The sequence below is a fragment of the Lactuca serriola genome, chromosome 5 (assembly GCF_051521515.1).
Source record: "Lactuca serriola cultivar US96UC23 chromosome 5, Lser_US96UC23_V15, whole genome shotgun sequence".
NCBI lineage: Eukaryota > Viridiplantae > Streptophyta > Magnoliopsida > Asterales > Asteraceae > Lactuca > Lactuca serriola.
The window spans coordinates 348,184,056-348,201,764 of NC_136412.1; positions in this window are offsets into that span (position 1 = coordinate 348,184,056).

A 17,709-nucleotide genomic window follows, 5' to 3' on the forward strand; every position below is an offset into this window, starting at 1 on the left:
AACAGCATCAACGCCAGTGGTGGCGCCAGCTCCAGCGACCCTGCGGATTACTGATGGCCGTCAGGGCAAGTCAGTGGCTCCAGTGGTGAGGAGCTGAGCCTTCCAGTTGACTACCGAGGAGGGAGGCACGCACCGCACCCGATGTGGTGCCCGATGTGGTGACGGGTATGATTTCTTCTCCCTAACTCTTATTATTTATTATTTATGATATTTATGTGCCATGTTATGTGTTTTGTTCAGGATCGTTCCATGTAAATGGTATTCCAGTTCAGGTGTTGTTCGATTCGGGTGCTACCCGATCATTTGTCTCTCTTGCACTTAACAAGAGGCTCCCTGAGTATTCGACAATGTTGGATTGCCCTCTAGAGGTCGAGATTGTTGATGACTGATTAGTTCAAGCATCAGAGGTTTTCAGAGATTGTGTTTTGAGGCTGTTCGAGGAGCGCTACCTAGTATACTTGGTTCCCATACCATTGCGTAAGAACAAGGTTATCATCAGTATGGATTGGTTTAACCCTAATGGGGCAGTGCAGGAACTGTTAGCCAAGGAACCGTATCGGTTGGCTCTTCCCAAGATGCATGAGTTATCTACACAGCTGCAGGAACTGTTAGACAAGGGGTTTATCAGACCAAGTAGTTCACCCCTGGGGAGCCCCGATTCTGTTCGTGAAGAAGAATGAAGGGTCACATCGGATGTGTATAGATTACTGGGAGCTGAACAAGGTAACAGTGAAGAACCGTTACCCACTCCCGAGGATTGATGATCTATTTGACTAGCTACAGGGAGCATCTTAGTTTTCCAGGATAGATTTGCATTCGAGCTACCATCAAATGAGGGTCAAGGATGAAGATGTATAGAAGACTGGTTTTCAGACTCTCTATGACCACTACGAGTTTGTGGTGATTCCCTTCAGGCTTACCAATGCTCCTGTCGCGTTCATGGACCTCATGAACCACGTATGCAGACCGATGTTGGATCGGTCTGTGATAGTTTTCATTGATGACATCTTGGTTTACTCCAAGACGCAGGAGCAACATGAGGAGCACTTGCGGGAGGTGTTGGATGCCCTGAGGATGGAGAGCTTGTATGCCAAGTTCTCCAAGTGCGAGTTCTGGTTGTACGATGTGCAGTTTCTGGGGCACGTTGTCAACCAGAACAGGATTTTGGTCGATTCGGCCGAAGTAGAGGCCGTGATGAGATGGGAGGTTCTGAGGTCTCCATTTGAGATTCAGAGTTTCATTGGATTGGCAGGCTATTACCGAAGATGCATTTAGAACTTCTCCAAGATAGTCTTACCCTTGACCCGGTTGACGAAAAAGGTCGTGGTCTTTCCCTGGGGGCCTAAGCGGCAAACAACGTTCGAGACATTGAGAAAGAGGTTGTGCGAGGCGCCGATTCTAGCCCTTCCAGAGGGCGTAGAGGATTTTATGGTATATTGCGACGCGTCCATTTCAGGATTAGGTGCGGTATTGATACAGAGAGGGCATGTCATCGCCTACGCTTCGAGGCAGTTGAAGCCTCACGAGGCTAACTATCTGAAGCATGATTTATAGCCGGGGGATGTGGTTTTCGCCCTCAATATTTGGCGGCATTACCTCTATGGGGTTCGTTGTATCATTTACTCGGACCACAAGAGTTTGAGATATCTCATGGATCAGCCAAATCTGAACATGAGACAACGTCGGTGGTTGGATGTGGTAAAGGATTATGATTGTGAGATCCTTTACCACCCGAGCAAGGCCAATGTGGTGGCCGATACCCTTATCCGCACGACGGTAGTGGCTCCGATATGGGATATTTGTCTGAGGATGACAGTGATTACCCCATTTTTGTAGAAGATCCGAGAGTCACAGAAGGAGGGCATGAAGGAAGTGTTGGATTAGGTGTCTAAGTTCATAACTATTTTGGGATGTACTTGACCCGATCAACATGGTCCATATGGGTTGCATGGCATCACGCATTTGGATAAACTAAAATGAGAGAAATAACACTTATGGTGTATTAATATATTATAAGTTCTAATATATTAATAATATTATTTAATTAGTTTTGATCAAGAATTAATCTAGTATTAATTAAGTAATCAAAAGATGACTAATTAAATATATGGGTTGATTATGTAAATCATCCATAACTTGTATAGTGGGCTAAAGGCTCCATGGATTATCAAGTTGGGCTAAGGTCCATAGGATGCTCCATGGGAGTTACAAACCCATGGGTCATGGAAATGAAGATCCATGTTACATTAGGGTTTACATGGTGTAACCCTAATTGTAACACACTATATAAACGATATGAAGCCACCAAAATCGGCCACCACTACAACTATTGAGATAAGAGAGGGCTAGCCGATTTTTCTAAATGTGTATCATTTATCTCAAAGTTTAATCCAAGTGCATTTGGTGTTGTGTGAAACATTTGAGGCATCACACTAGGGGTGCTAGGCTCACAAGGTTTTCAAGGAATCCAATAACTACAAGGTATGCATTTATATCTATCTTTTATGATTAAAAGTTCCCCATGTATACTAGATAGGATTAAGAACCTTGGAAATCAAAATTTTCATGTATTTTAGACAAACATAGATCCAAGGTTTATAGGGTTGCATGTAAACCTTAGGAGTGTTAGAATGCTCAAAACCCAATAGGAAGAGCGCTGGAAGTGTGAGCGAATCATAGGCCAGGTGGCCTATTTTGACTATGACAGTCGTGGGTTGTTGACCCTACATGGGAGGGTCTGGGTTCCGTACTGGGGTAGAGTACGACAGATTCTGATGGATGAGGCCCATAAGTCGAGGTTTTGTATCCATCCCGAGGCGACGAAGATGTATCAGGATCTTCGCCCTGATTACTGGTGGCCCTGCATGAAGCGGGACATATCATGGTATGTAGAGCGGTGCTTGATGTGTAGGAAGGTCAAGGTCGAGCACCAGAGGCCACATGGAAAGATGCAACCGCTAGATGTTCCCATGTGGAAATGGGAAGATATCACCATGGATTTCCTTATGAAGCTTCCCAGGACCGCACGTGGAGTTGATTCGATATGGGTCATGGTGGATCGGTTGACCAAGAGTGCTCATTTTATCCCGATCCAGGAGAGTATATCGGCCGAGAAGCTAGCCGAGATTTACGTGCGTGAGGTAGTGGCACGGCATGGGGTGTCTGTCTCGGTGGTGTCAGACCGAGATGCCCGTTTTACTTCCAGATTTTGGAAGCGGTTTCACGACGAGATGGGTACTCTTCTCCATTTCAGCACCGCTTTCCACCCCCAGACAGATGGGAAGAGTGAGAGGACGATATAGACTCTCGAGGACATGCTTCGTGCATGTGTTTTGGATTTTAGTGGCAGTTGGGATACATATCTTTCGTTAGCGGAATTTTCGTATAACAACAGTTACCACACAAACATATACCGGCCTCCTTTTGAGATGCTCTACGGGAGGAAGTGTAGGACCCCAATATGTTGGGGCGAGGTCGGTCAGAGAGTCATGGGGAGTACCGAGGTGGTACTCAAGACTATTGAGAGGATTCAGCAGGTCCAGAGCAGGCTCAAGACTGCTCAGAGTCGGCAGAAGATCTACGCCGACAAGAGGCATTCATATTTGGAGTTCTAGGTGGGCGACATGGTCCTCCTGAAGGTGTCACCCTGGAAAGGTGTCATCCATTTCAGGAAGCAGGGCAATATGGGTCCTCAATACATTGGTCTGTTTAGGGTTTTGGCCCGGGTGGGTCGAGTTGCTTACCGATTGGACCTTCCAGTAGAGCTCAGCCAAATCCACAACACTTTCCATGTTTGTTAGTTGTGGAAGTGCTTAGTGTACGATTCAACAGTAGTACCCCTTGAGGATATTCAGGTTGATGACAGCCTGAATTACCTTGAGCGACCAGTAGCTATCCTTGACAGGAAGTCGAAGGATCTGAGGAACACGAGGGTGGAGTTGGTAAAGGTGTGGTGGAAGCACCACAATGGGTCAGAATGGACTTTAGAGTCGGAGGACGAGATGAGGGAGCACTACCCCGAGCTTTTCACGGATGCAACAGTAGAATTTGAGGACAAAGTCTAGAATAAGTGGGGGAGATTTGTAATGCCCAGTTCCCGGTACGTATTTTAATTTAAGTTTTTGTATTTTTACTCTGGGACTCGACGAGTTGGAGGCCCAAATTGTCGAGTAGATGTGAGTTTTGGGACGCAGATGGAAGAGTCTACTCGCTGAGTCGGAAGCCCCGACTCGACGAGTAGTTTTCTGGATGAAACCCTAAATTTGAGGGTTTGCACCCAGTTTAAACACATTAAGTGGCCTCCACTCCATCCTCCATCACCCTCAGACCCCATTCTCGAAACCCTAATCAGTTGTGAGTGTTCTTGAGCTGTTTTTGTGCCATTTTAGTGATTTGAAGCTTGGAGAAGGAAGGAAAGGCTTGGAGGTTCAAGAAGAAGGTAGTAGATCCAGAGTCTTGGTTGCATTTCTAGCTTGTTTGCGGAAAAAGCTTCAACCTTGACTTCCCATCCGTTAGATATTCTTTAGGGCTTGCATCTTGTCATTTTTGGGGCATTTCTAAGTCAATTTTCGGTTTAAGAGTGTATAGTAGAGTGATGTTTCTCAATTCCTTTCATTTCTTCCATATTACGTCGATTTACATGCAAGTTATACCCGCGAAACCCCGGTATCAATCCCGAGACCCGAAGCGAGTCCCAAAGCACCGAAGATCCCGAGAAGAAAAGAGTTTCCGAGCCGAAGCTCTGCCCGTGAGAAGCCCGGTGTGTGAAGAGATCACAGTTTCACCGAAGAATACTACTCTTAGAGCCGTAATGTGGTCCGATCATCTTCTGATCAAGTGAGTGCATAGTCCCTTTCATATACACGATTTTAATACAAGTATTGATGAACGTATTAGATATGAGTAAGTGTGTAGTTGCTTTCTATAATATACACATATAAATTATACTCTATGAAATACATGCTATGTGATTATATACTATTTTTTATGTGGTATGAGTATCGAATGAATATGTTATACAGGTTTTAAGCTGTATATAAACGAGTATATTTTATCTACAAATATGTTGGGTAGAACATGGGTAGATAGTGATGTGTGATGAAATAAAAATGATGAGAGGCCTCGATGTGATTGTGATCTAGTCGTCCAACAGAATATGGATGACGACCACGGACTTTTCTAGACAGTTCAGTGGAACGCTGGCAGGCTCATAACCTGTAGGTGTAGTGAACTTGGGTGTTCATTTTCTGTATTATATCCCCCTCATGGTTGCCTTAGGACATTCATTGCTGAGGAAACCCCTTTGTAGTAGTGTCTGCCCCAATGAAAAATCCTAGACTAGGTCCCTTGTGATAGTTGTTGTTTTATGGACGTAAAGTGAGGATAACGGGAATGGGTAATCGGGTTATTGTTGGTTGGTGAAATTAAATATAATTATTTATTTTGAAAACCCTATATGCTTACCAGGCTCCCAAGCCTGACCCACTTGGTTTCTTTGTATTACAGGTAGTGGCGCGAGAGCATAAGTTGGAGAAATTGTGAAGATGTTTTTGTTTATAGACCAAGAGTTGTATATAACTGTGTAAGGTCTATGTTATATTGTTTATGCTTGTGTGTCTGTATCGGAACATGAAATCCTAAGTTTTGATATATAATGAAGATACATTTCTTTAAGAAATGCTTTGAGTCTGGTATGCCCTCTCCAACCCTCAGCTCATGACTGGAATGCTCCCAATAACCCATCGACACCGTTGTCGTCACTTCAGATGTCCAGCACTCCATCCTGCAGGTATTCACCTCCTCCACTGTGTAACATCCGGTATATTAAATAAATAAATAGATAGGGCTTAATATGAGTAGAAACCCTAAAATCAATAATAACATCGCAAGGTGTTGGCTTCGAGGAGTTAATTGTCACGATTTTAGAAGTTGGGGGTTAAAAGTTTAAGTTCCAGAGTGGTTTGTAAATATTTATGAAGGCAAGGGCTTCTTGGTAAATTATTGGGACTTAATTTGGATAGATTTTAGGATGCAAGGACTAAATGGTTAATTTCGGATTTAATTTGTAAAGATTTATGAGGGCAGGGGCTATTAGGTAAGTTGTGGACTTAGTTAGAAGAAGATATGGTAAGGAGGGGCTAAATGTGACAAAAACGAAAGGAAGTTTGGAAGGGGGCGGGATCTATCTGTGTTCTATTTCCCTCCTGTTTATGCGACACAACCCTAACCCTAGGGCACGAATCTACAGCCGCCTCCATGGGAGTGCCATCTGCCGCCGTTGCAACGCCAAGAGCTGTCGTCGCTGCTTCAATGCCGATGAATGACGCCATCACGACGCCTGCTACTGGAAGGGCTATGTGCAATCGAAGAACTGCCGAGACCGGTTGAGCAAATCATGTGTGTCGCTATGCAATTAGTGCGCGAAGAGAAAGCTTCGGTAAGACTGCTAGCCACCCATCTTTCTTCTTCTTCTTCTTCTTCGTTTCTTCTGTTTGGACGTCGTGGGATGTCACATCCTGCCGCTGGTGACCTTATGGCCACCATTCCTGCCCATTCCGGTTATGGCAGCCGCTTGTGAGGTGGATGAGTAAGGGTATGATTGAGTATTTTGGCTACTCTCGGCATTTGAGGTGTTCTATGCGAATTAATGGACCAAAAAATCCACCACCACCACCTCAAGGTGGTGGCTGCCACCCATTGTCGCTTTCTGCCGCCACCAGCCACCATGGTTGGTAGTTTTATGCGTGTGTATTTTATGTGTGAGGATGTTTAAGCACTTTTTGGGCAGGAACCACCACCACCATCACTAGAAATGGTGGCCGCCGTCGCCTGCCGCCATGAGCCACTGCTGACCACCACTGCTCGAGGTGGCAGTGGGTGGTGCTCGACCTAGTGGAACCCTAATGGGCCTAAACACTTAATCTTGGACTGGGATGCTTTGTGATTGGGCTTGAAACCCTAATTAAGGTTTAGAAATCCTTAATTTTGGGTTTATTAGTTTGGATTTTACCAGGACCCGTGGTTAGACTGTTAAATTGATATTGTGAATTATGTCTGACTTCATTGTGTGAGTGGCCTAGTGGGTGATGGACTTAATGGGTTAAGTGAGAAACACTTAACCCTAATTGTCATTTTATGTGAAAACCCTAATTTTGCTTGGGCCTTTAATTGGGCTTTGGTGACTGGGCTACTGATGGGCCATCCAAGAACAATCATGTGGACTAGAATATTTAGATGGGCTTCAGGGTAAGGCCCATATGAGGTTTGGGCCCAATTTGAAAAATTGGGCCATTAGTGGACTCTTATGGACCCATTTGGTATTTGGCCTTGGTGGGCCCATTGGGCTTGGGTTATTTCTGGACCGGATTGGTGGACCATATTAATGTGTGAAGGTTTGGTCTTAGATTCTAATGGGGTTAATTGTGGGTTTGGCTCAGTGTTAGAAGTCGGAGTTCAACAGCAGCATTTATAGGATCTGTCCGCCATCCAAGGTGAGTCTTCTCACTATACTTACCCGTGTGGTAATTTATGTGTGACCAGAGGGTCTTATTCGTGTTATTGACCGGAGGATCTTAATTACATTATTGACCGGAGGGTCTTAGTACATTGTAGACTGGAGGGTCTTAGTACATTATCGACTGGAGGGTCTTATTTGTTTATAATGTATTATGTGTTATCGTGCATACTGTCTTTGTGAGTTATGCTGTTATAGTAATCTGCGTATATGTTGATCTCATGTGCTTACTTGAGTTGTGCATTTGTCTGTGTGATATATGTATGGTATATTATGTGATATTGAGACCGGACTGGAGGGTCCAACGAGCTGTGAGACCGGAGGGTCCTCACTGAGACCGGACCGGAGGGTCTAACGAGCTGTGAGACCGGACCAGAGGGTCCAATGAGCTATGGGACTGGAGGGTCCCACTGAGACACATAGACCGGATAACCGAGTTATAGCCTCGAGTGGCTAATGTGATGTATGTGGTATTTTTGGGAACTCACTAAGCTTCATGTTGACCGTGTTATGTGTTATGTGTTTCAGGTACTTCTCAGGATCACGGGAAGGCGCCGACTTGATTGTACACACGAGATGGAGTTGTGTTCGAGGATCCTGGCTTTTATTTAAATAATTATGAACACGTGTTTTTGATAATTGATATATTGAGATTTTTTGATATGTGTTGATGATATTTATGTGATTTTAAAAATGAAAAATTTGTATGAAAATTTGCAGTGTTACACATTGCCCAATAAGGCCTACTAAATGTTCTTTACAACACCAACAAGTGTCACAGTGTTGAAACCTCACCCTACACTATCCACTTGCAGAACAAGTTGCTACCCCATAACACATATACACTCAGAACCCGATCATATAACTAACCATACCCATACCAAGTCTTCAGTATACTCCATCAGCATGCTCAATACCTGGGGACAGACCTATTGATTGCTATAGCATAGCAGCATACTCAATACCTGCACATAAATTTACTAACACATACAGAGTCTTCATCATGACTGGACTGCCTCACCAGGCCTTCAGTCTATCTGGACCACTCTCAGAACCTTCAGCATGCCTGGACCGCCACTCTGGGCCTTCAACTTGTCTGGACCGTTCTCCGAGCCTTCGGCTTGACTGGTACGCCCCACCGGCCTTTAGTCTATCCGGATCGCTCTAAACTGTTGATCACCTCCCTGGACCACCCCTCTTGGTGATCTTTCCCATGCAGACTGTTTTCACCCACTTGGGGTTCCGAACTCCTGATCCATTCCGTGGACTCCAACCCCCACCTAACCCTAGGCCTCATGTCGATCATCCACCTTCTCGGAAATCCGTGGTCTGTTCCCTGATCCGCGTGTCTACCACATACGCTAAATAACCCGCACACCCGTGCCGAAGCACTGCCGAGCTCTAGAAGCTAACAAAACCCTCCTTCTATCAATCCAAAAAAAACCCTCAAAGTCGATCACACCCTCGACCAAAAACTCGAAATGAACTCAATACACAACTAGAAATCCAACCTGGTTCCCCAACTTCTTCTATCAAGCACCAAGAAGACATGTTTCTTATGCTGGGGAGTTTTACCGAACCCCCAACCAACACAACCCTCAAACCAAGCAGCCAATGGGGCCTCCATTCTCCCTGTCGGGTTGTGAAACTCATCCCTGTTTCAAAACCTTCCCTGCTTCTGTATCCCGGGGTAATTCTCCCCCACTTAGGCTCGGCTAAGCCTCCAAAATACATGAAAATTGGAGGATTCCCAATCCTTCTCACTTCCAAACGATCGATCCGATGACAACCAACTCTTTCTAACTAGCGCTCCATACTAGCCAATCCTAATTGATCACACACTTCTAAAAACCAAAATAACACTTCCTGAATCCCAGAGAACCCGACAGTCACTAATTCCTGAATGGCCCCACACTCACATCCTAAAGACCAGAAGATAGATGCTCCAACTAATACCTTGGCGACTGGCTACTTCCCTTGGTGCTTTTCGTCCGTCAATCACGAACGGTTGCCAAAATCACTAAATCTTGATAATGCCGAATAACCATCCTGTGGAACCCTATCCGCAACCTCCCACATAATACCCTTTTTCCAAAGGTGCTCCAAACAAGTTTCCCGCTCTCGGGCTCTAGAAATCATTTCATTCAGGGTTTGCACCCTGACTCACCCACCTGCTCAAACGTCCATAGCTGAACTGCAGTTGTTGAAGCAACCTCTGCCCTAAACCGGGCTAGAACTACTCCCAATACATAGTCTACAATCCCAAAAGTGCGATAGGCCGCACAATCAATCCTTACCGCCTGATAGAAAAGATCCAAGTTACACCAAACCTCACAAAATACTCATGCCACATCGACCCACCTGTGCTCACCGGTGCTGAAATAATATCGCCAATCCCTGCAACCAGCATTGATGGTGATGTAATACTCTAGGTTAACCTTTGTAACCCGTCTTGAAATAATAAAGATGTATTATTTGAGTATTATGTGTTTTCTGTTTAATTGTGTGACTTAAATGAATTAAGGATAAAAATAAGCATCAAAATAAAATGTTAGATAAAACCCGATATCTATGAAGGATGTGGTAGTGGTTGTGACGAGGTTTCTGAATATATAAAGAATGTTGAAATCCGAGTTAGAACGAAGAAGTTATGACCTGTCGAAGTTTGGCGACAGAACCAACACGACGCTGAATGACGTAAAATATGAATTTAAGATAGAGAGATATCTAGCCTTAGTGATCTAAATGAAAGTCATAGAATATGTTAAACTGAGAGCGTGCATAAGAAGAACGTCTAAATCTGACTTCGTATGAGGAATGTATGATTTTTTGAAGTTTCGACTTGGCGATATTGATATTGCCATATTTATACGTATTTTTAGGCAATATTTAAGTACATTTTTATTAAAAAGTTGGTAATTTGTTTAGAATAATGGTACTTATGAGCTTAAATGTTATTTACAGTAAAAAAGAATACATTTTGAAGAAAAGGGGACTGAAAGTGTTAAAGAAAGAAACTTTGGGAATTAAAAGAGTAAAAGTGAAGTAAATCTGGAAAAAGGTTATTCACGACGTGAGACTTAAAGGATTCACGACGTGAATCGTTGGTTCTAGAAGATATGTATGCGGGTGAAGGAATCCTTGACGGGCACGGTTATCTACAACTCACGACGTGAATTGCTTACTATTCACGACGTGAATTTATGGATATCAGCAACTATATAAATCCTTGACAATTACGAATAGAAGAAGCTTTTGGCAGAAGAAAGGAATTCCAGAAGACGATTTAGAACGAAAGAAAGGTTCTGGAAGAGATTTTTCAACACCAAAAGAAGTAAAGGTTTATATTAGAACATGTCTTTCATTAGTTTTAGCTGTTTTGATTTAGTTGCTATGATGAGCAGCTGAATCTAGCTACTCTTGTTTAGCTAGATGAAGCTTTGAACTTATGAATAGTTATATACTTATGGATTAAGTTTAGTTGGTAAAAATTTCTTGTGTTTGATTTGTTTAACCTAGTATGTGATTATTTGTTTATCTAATTGCTTGATTGCATGTTCTGTGTAGCTTAGTGACCATTAAACTGCATGAACCTGTTTACCTAATGATTTAGTGAACATTGAATTGTTAGAGCTAGGATTGACCAATCTTAGTTAGTAATTAGAATAAATAAGCTTAGCTGTGCTAGAGAACGTGTACTGTGACCATAATTGCGTTTATACAACAAATCTTACATAGCATATTTACATTCATAATTAGTTCTGTGCTTAATTATGTGTGAACATACATAGTTTGACATGAATTAGTTAATTATTGGTAAGATAGAACTGAATTACTAATACAACTAAAAACCAGCTTAATAATCCGTAATCATTAGCTAGTCATAAGGGAGAAGTGGATTCGAACTAAACAAGAGTGTGTGTTTTTAAATATTGAATTTGAATTTAAGTTCATCTGATCTTGTAAAATCAGATAAAACCCCTTTTAAACTTGTTAAAAATTAGGTTAATTTAATAGTAAGTAAATTAATTAGTAACACCGTTCCCTGTGATCGACACCCGACTTACCCAAGCTATACTGTAATCTGACTAGGTACACTGCCTATAAGTGCATAGTTAGTTAAGTTTGTTAGGTTATAAATATTAAAATTAGTGAGTACTTTTGTGCACATCAAGTTTTTGGCGCCGTTGCCGGGGAACGAACCCGGGTCACCCGCGTGACAGGCGGGAATACTTACCACTATACTACAAGGTTATTCAAGTGGTGTACCTAGTCAGATTACACTTAGACTAACCTAACAAACTTAATATTTATAACCTAACAAACTTAGACTAACTATGCACTTATAGGCAGTGTACCTAGTCAGATTACAGTATAGCTTAGGTAAGTCGGGTGTCGATCACAGGGAACGGTGGATTAATTTAATATATTTGATTATAGGTTACAGGTCACACGAAAATAATAAAGAAAATGGTTTAATAAGTCTCAAACTAACAATTAATTAACAACTTTCGATAAACTAACAGGAAAATAAATCTCTTCAGGTACTTTGATTTAGATAAATTACACCTTAAAAACATAGACAATTGCATACATAAATTCATTTATTTATGTTCATCGATTCCTAAAATGATTAGATTCGCGTTCACTACAACTAATCCTTTAGCAAACAAGTCAATTCAAACAGTGATCAGTTGATTAAACTAACATGCTTCCTAGTGTTCAGTTCGTATTAAGCAAGACTTGTAAATATAGTTAATCAAATTACTAATTCAATTTAACCTCTTGTTGATGGTCATCAAACAAGGCTCACACATTAACTTACTTATTCCCAAGTTAATCCTAGTTTCACATTCGTTATTCTTAGACTTATAATCTCGATGGTCATCAAAATCATAAGCAACAAGCAATCAAGCAGATGTTCATACAACTCAATTTACTTAATAATTAACAGCAAATAATTATCATTAATACGTAAGGATCTTCTAACAAGCTTGGCAAGATAAATTAAACAAAAACAAATAATTCGATATAGCAATTAGTCTAATAATCAAAGCTTCATTCAATCATAAACACAAAGTAAAAGGTTTTTACACCTAAATCAGAAACTAAATACAAAAAAGTACCACAATGGAATGCTAAACATGGTCACGTTAACAATCCATATGATTACCGACATGTATCCGCTCTCGAACCCTTCCGATCTCCGCTCCCGTTAGCTTAACGGCCTTCCGGCCACCTTCTAAACCCTCAAAACGGCTTAACAGAAGTTAAATATCGACTAAACTAAGTTGTAAGTCGAATCCCCCCTCCTGGTTAGCTGAAAATCGACTTTTATAACCTTTGTAGCCGACTTACGTACGCTGGGCGTAAGTCGGATTACACGGAGCGTACTAAGGATCACTACGCGATTGAACATATCTGAGGCCAACCAGTACGCGGCGCGTACCCTTAAGTTACGCGGGGCGTACGTCACCTTGGTCGTTACGCGGCGCGTACAGGTGTGCTACACGGGGCGTAACCGTCTAATCTAGTATTTTAATTTCTTTTAGCTTCTAAGTCCGGTTTCTGCTTCAGTCTTTTCTTTTGTGCTTTATCGCCAACGAATAGCTGCAAAACATAATTCAAAGCATTATAAGTACTTTTTAGTTCTAAAAGAGAATAAATAAGGCCAAAATATTAAGATAAAGTGCATAAAAATATATATATAAATACACATATCATAATACCCCACACTTAGCCTTTGCTTGCCCTCAAGCAAATTTACTTTTATTTTACCAATATCGCACTAAACAATCCATTTAAAACTCAGCCATTATGCCAAGACCTCAACGCATGCTTTTATGTCTAAAATTTTCCTAAAGTACCCCCCCATATTTTAAATACTCACAATCTTCATAAACACTCGCCCACTTTTTCCGAACAATGCTCATTTTATGCAACCCTCCGAATCCATCCGTAGAAAACCTCCTAACCTCAAGGTATTTTTAGTTGAGCAACCTAAGCATACATAATCTAGAATTACAACTTTTCGATACCACTATGGAGCTCTTTTGGAATTCTTCAATTCTTTGACATTTGATCTTTGATCTCTTTGAATTCACCACCTTTATTTATTTGATTTCTGGTATCTTCAACTTTTTGGATTTCTTGGAATTTTGATCTTTTGATCTTCACTTTATTTGCTCCAAAATTCTTCAAACTTTTTTCGTAATTCTTTTTTTTTATATTACATGTACCTCCCTTTTTTTCACTCAAAACCTACATGCTTAAGCAGAGGCACTCAACCTCAACCTTTATTAGCTAATGATAATAATTTTCCTGGATACATTTCAGGTTTAGGCTGCTAAACATATTGCATCCCTCAAACCAAGCGGGGTTATGTTTTTGTTCCATGATTTCACTAAAATAAGGGAAGCCACAAATGCACTATAACGTATATTGGCTCAACTAAACATTTGAGTTCTCATTGGATCATCACATACAATATTAGCAAAATTTAAATTATCACTAGATTTTTCTAAATTAAACTATTATTTCAAGTTTTTTTTTTTAATTTTAAATTTCCTAAATCTAGCAATTTCCTAACTATTATTTTATTTTTTCTTATAATTTTAATTTACTTTTACCGACCCCCTACCCCTACACTTATTTCATACAATGCCCTCATTGTATGCTAAAACGAATTAAGAACATAAAAAAAAAGGAACAGACTCCCCTGGTTAGTTGTGGCGAGATCGAATGGGGCTGCTACAAGTTGCTCCAAATATTACTGAAAGACTGAAAAGTGGAACTGCTGCTTCTGAATTTGCCGAAAAATAAAATCAAGACCGCCATCTTCAAAAATGTGGTGCAAAAGATTGCAAACAAATGCAATGTGTAATAGCCATGACGTGGGAAATTGTCGACCACGTCGTCTTGTCAAGAATGACATCCTCTTCTCACGATGAAAAATCCCCCACAACATATGAAAATGTCAACCATGTCATGGCAGCCGGGATGATACGTCTTCCTCGCGTCAAAATAAAACTCTATGGTGTGGGAACTGCTCATCCATATCATAAGAGTCAAAACATCGTAAAAATGCCAATCTTCAAAACGATCGCTCACGAAATAAATATGCACCCCACACTTATGACAAATTGTGGGTCTTGACTATAATCTTCAACTCTCAAACCGCTCTCTCTAGCAACAGTCGGACCTAGCTGCTGAACTTACTGTCACCTTTCTAAGGGCGAAAATTCTGCAGAAATCTAAACAACCAAAGAGCATCAACATGGAAAACAAAAGTAAAACAAACTAAATCCAAGTTTAATTACATACCAAATACTAAATACTAAAAAAAACTAAACTAAAAATAACACAAAATAAAAATAAACAAAATAAAAAGGATCACTCATCATCTCCATCATCATGTGGCTGTGTCCCAGAAGTACCGGCCCCATCATGTCGTGGCTGGAATGGTGGTGGGTAGGGAACCGAGTACTGAAACCCCTGGTGGGCAAAGAATGCGTTCAACGCATCCCCATACCACCGCTGTTGCCTGTCCACATGTGCAACATACTCACTAAGACGATCAATGCCCTGAGCTAGGTAGCGCATATCAATCTCCGGCTCAGGTCCCTGCTGCGCTCCCCGAGGAACAGGTCTACGCCGCTGGACCCGTCTCGGCTGTGGCTCGGCGGCACCCTCCTCATCCGCCACATCATCTGCCCGAACTCTCAAGACACCATCTCCACCTCGCTCTAATACACGCATCGACTCTAACAGCTGAAGACTCATCGACCTCATGTCGTGAAACACCATCGATCTCGTGATCTCACGCGTCAGCAACTGATATGATCGAGCTAACCGCGTGACAAAATGCACTCCGCATATCGGGGTATCCCCCCGAAGTCCCCTGGCCCTCCGTCCTAAATATGCAGCTAACGCAACTGGAAGGTTCAGGTGCCTCCCTGGAGTAACCAGTGCCCATAGGAAATACAAGTCCGTCGAAGGCACTCTCTCACTATTCTTGTGATGCGTGAGAGACATAGAAATCAACCGGTGCAACATTCGGTACGTAGTAGACCGAATCATCCCCCATCGTGTGGTAGATGGTGTATAAACTCCTCCCGTAATCTCGGCCCAAAAAGTGTTCTCGTTATAGTCTTCTGGCCGGTCCGTGAGACAATCAGCAAGGAATGCCGGGAAGTGGACATTCCTCGTCTCATCGGCTGTGTAAATACCCACCCGAATCGCAAGCTCTATCACGCTGCATTCCCGGCTCACTCCTCCCAGTCTGAAAGCAAAGGTTGTCCTGTCATCGAGTGCCTTCCTAGGATCATAGGAAACTGTAGCGTAGAACTCCAGCAAAAACTCCCGATAAATAGGCTCCTGGATCCTGAACAAACGTGCCCATCCCTGACACACGAACAAATCCACACCACTCGCGTCCGGGTGTGTGAATTGCAAAAATTCCTGGATCAATGCAGCTAGTCCAGTCCTGGTAGCCAATTCCCAATCGAATGATGGTGCTATATCAATCTCTTTGGTGAGAAGCAAGCTCAAGTTGTTAACATAACGTGCCCGGGTTGCATCGTTCAGCGTTTGCGGAAATTGTAAAAAACGATGATCGGTCACATCCTCGGGTGGGTTGGTCCTTTGCGTCCTTCGGGCCATAATCTGCACACAAAAACAAAAAGCCCAACAAAATTTCACAGAATTAACAATTTTTTTTTAAAACAAAGAAATGGTGCTGGAAAGGGTTTGTACGCTGGGCGTACATCCAGCGTACGTTGGGCGTACGTCCAGGCTTGCGATTCTGTGTCCTGGTCCGTTTGCTTGTTCCCAAATCAAACATTTTTTAAATTACGCAATCCTACAGGCAAAAAAAACCAGCAAGGGAAACAAATGGGCATATCGAGCATAAGGATGGCGTGGTCCTACACAGTAAAAAAAACAGGACCTCCCAAATAATAAACCACTCTCCTGTTCGTTCCTTATCCATTCAAGATTGGCAAAAATTAACAAAGAAACTTCATAGGGTAGTTAATCGGAGTTTTTTTCAGGACATACGCATGGCGTACGTCCCCAGGCTTCCATCGATGGGTGTGGGACGGTATTAAGACCAAATTAAGTCCTAGGGTTTAGTTTATTAACCGAAATCGGTCCATTCAAGCCCTAATCAACACATGCATGTGCGAAATCGGCCCTAAATCAAGAACCCCATAAACCCTAGAATTCGAACAAGGGCTAAATGCAGCTAATGCCACTAATTTAAACACAAATTAACGTGATATGGCTTCCGAATAACATACCTTAGTGTCGAATTGTACAAGAAAAGAAGAAGAATCGGAGATCTTGGAGAGAGTTTTGTCGGTCACAACGTATGCGAAGAGAGGAGTTGTGAAAAGAATAACAAAAAAGTCAAAGGGTCAAGAGATATACCTGGTCGTCGTATTACGCGGGGCGTAACACAAGGTTACGCGAGGCGTAACCTCAACCCCCTGAAATGTTCATCCGCGATCCAGGGTTTATTACGCTTGGCGTAAGTAACCTTACGCTGGGTGTAAGTTAAATGAAACTTTCCTTTTTCTTTAATTTAACTTCCTTTTCACGACGTGAGACTTAAAGGATTCACGACGTGAATCGTTGGTTCTAGAAGATATGTATGTGGGTGAAGGAATCCTTGACGGGCACGGTTATCTACAACTCACGACGTGAATTGCTTACTATTCACGACGTGAATTTATGGATATCAGCAACTATATAAATCCTTGACAATTACGAATAGAAGAAGCTTTTGGCAGAAGAAAGGAATTCCAGAAGACGATTTAGAACGAAAGAAAGGTTCTGGAAGAGATTTTTCAACACCAAAAGAAGTAAAGGTTTATATTAGAACATGTCTTTCATTAGTTTTAGCTGTTTTGATTTAGTTGCTATGATGAGCAGCTGAATCTAGCTACTCTTGTTTAGCTAGATGAAGCTTTGAACTTATGAATAGTTATATACTTATGGATTAAGTTTAGTTGGTAAAAATTGCTTGTGTTTGATTTGTTTAACCTAGTATGTTATTATTTGTTTATCTAATTGCTTGATTGCATGTTCTGTGTAGCTTAGTGACCATTAAACTGCATGGACCTGTTTACCTAATGATTTAGTGAACATTGAATTGTTAGAGCTAGGATTGACCAATCTTAGTTAGTAATTAGAAT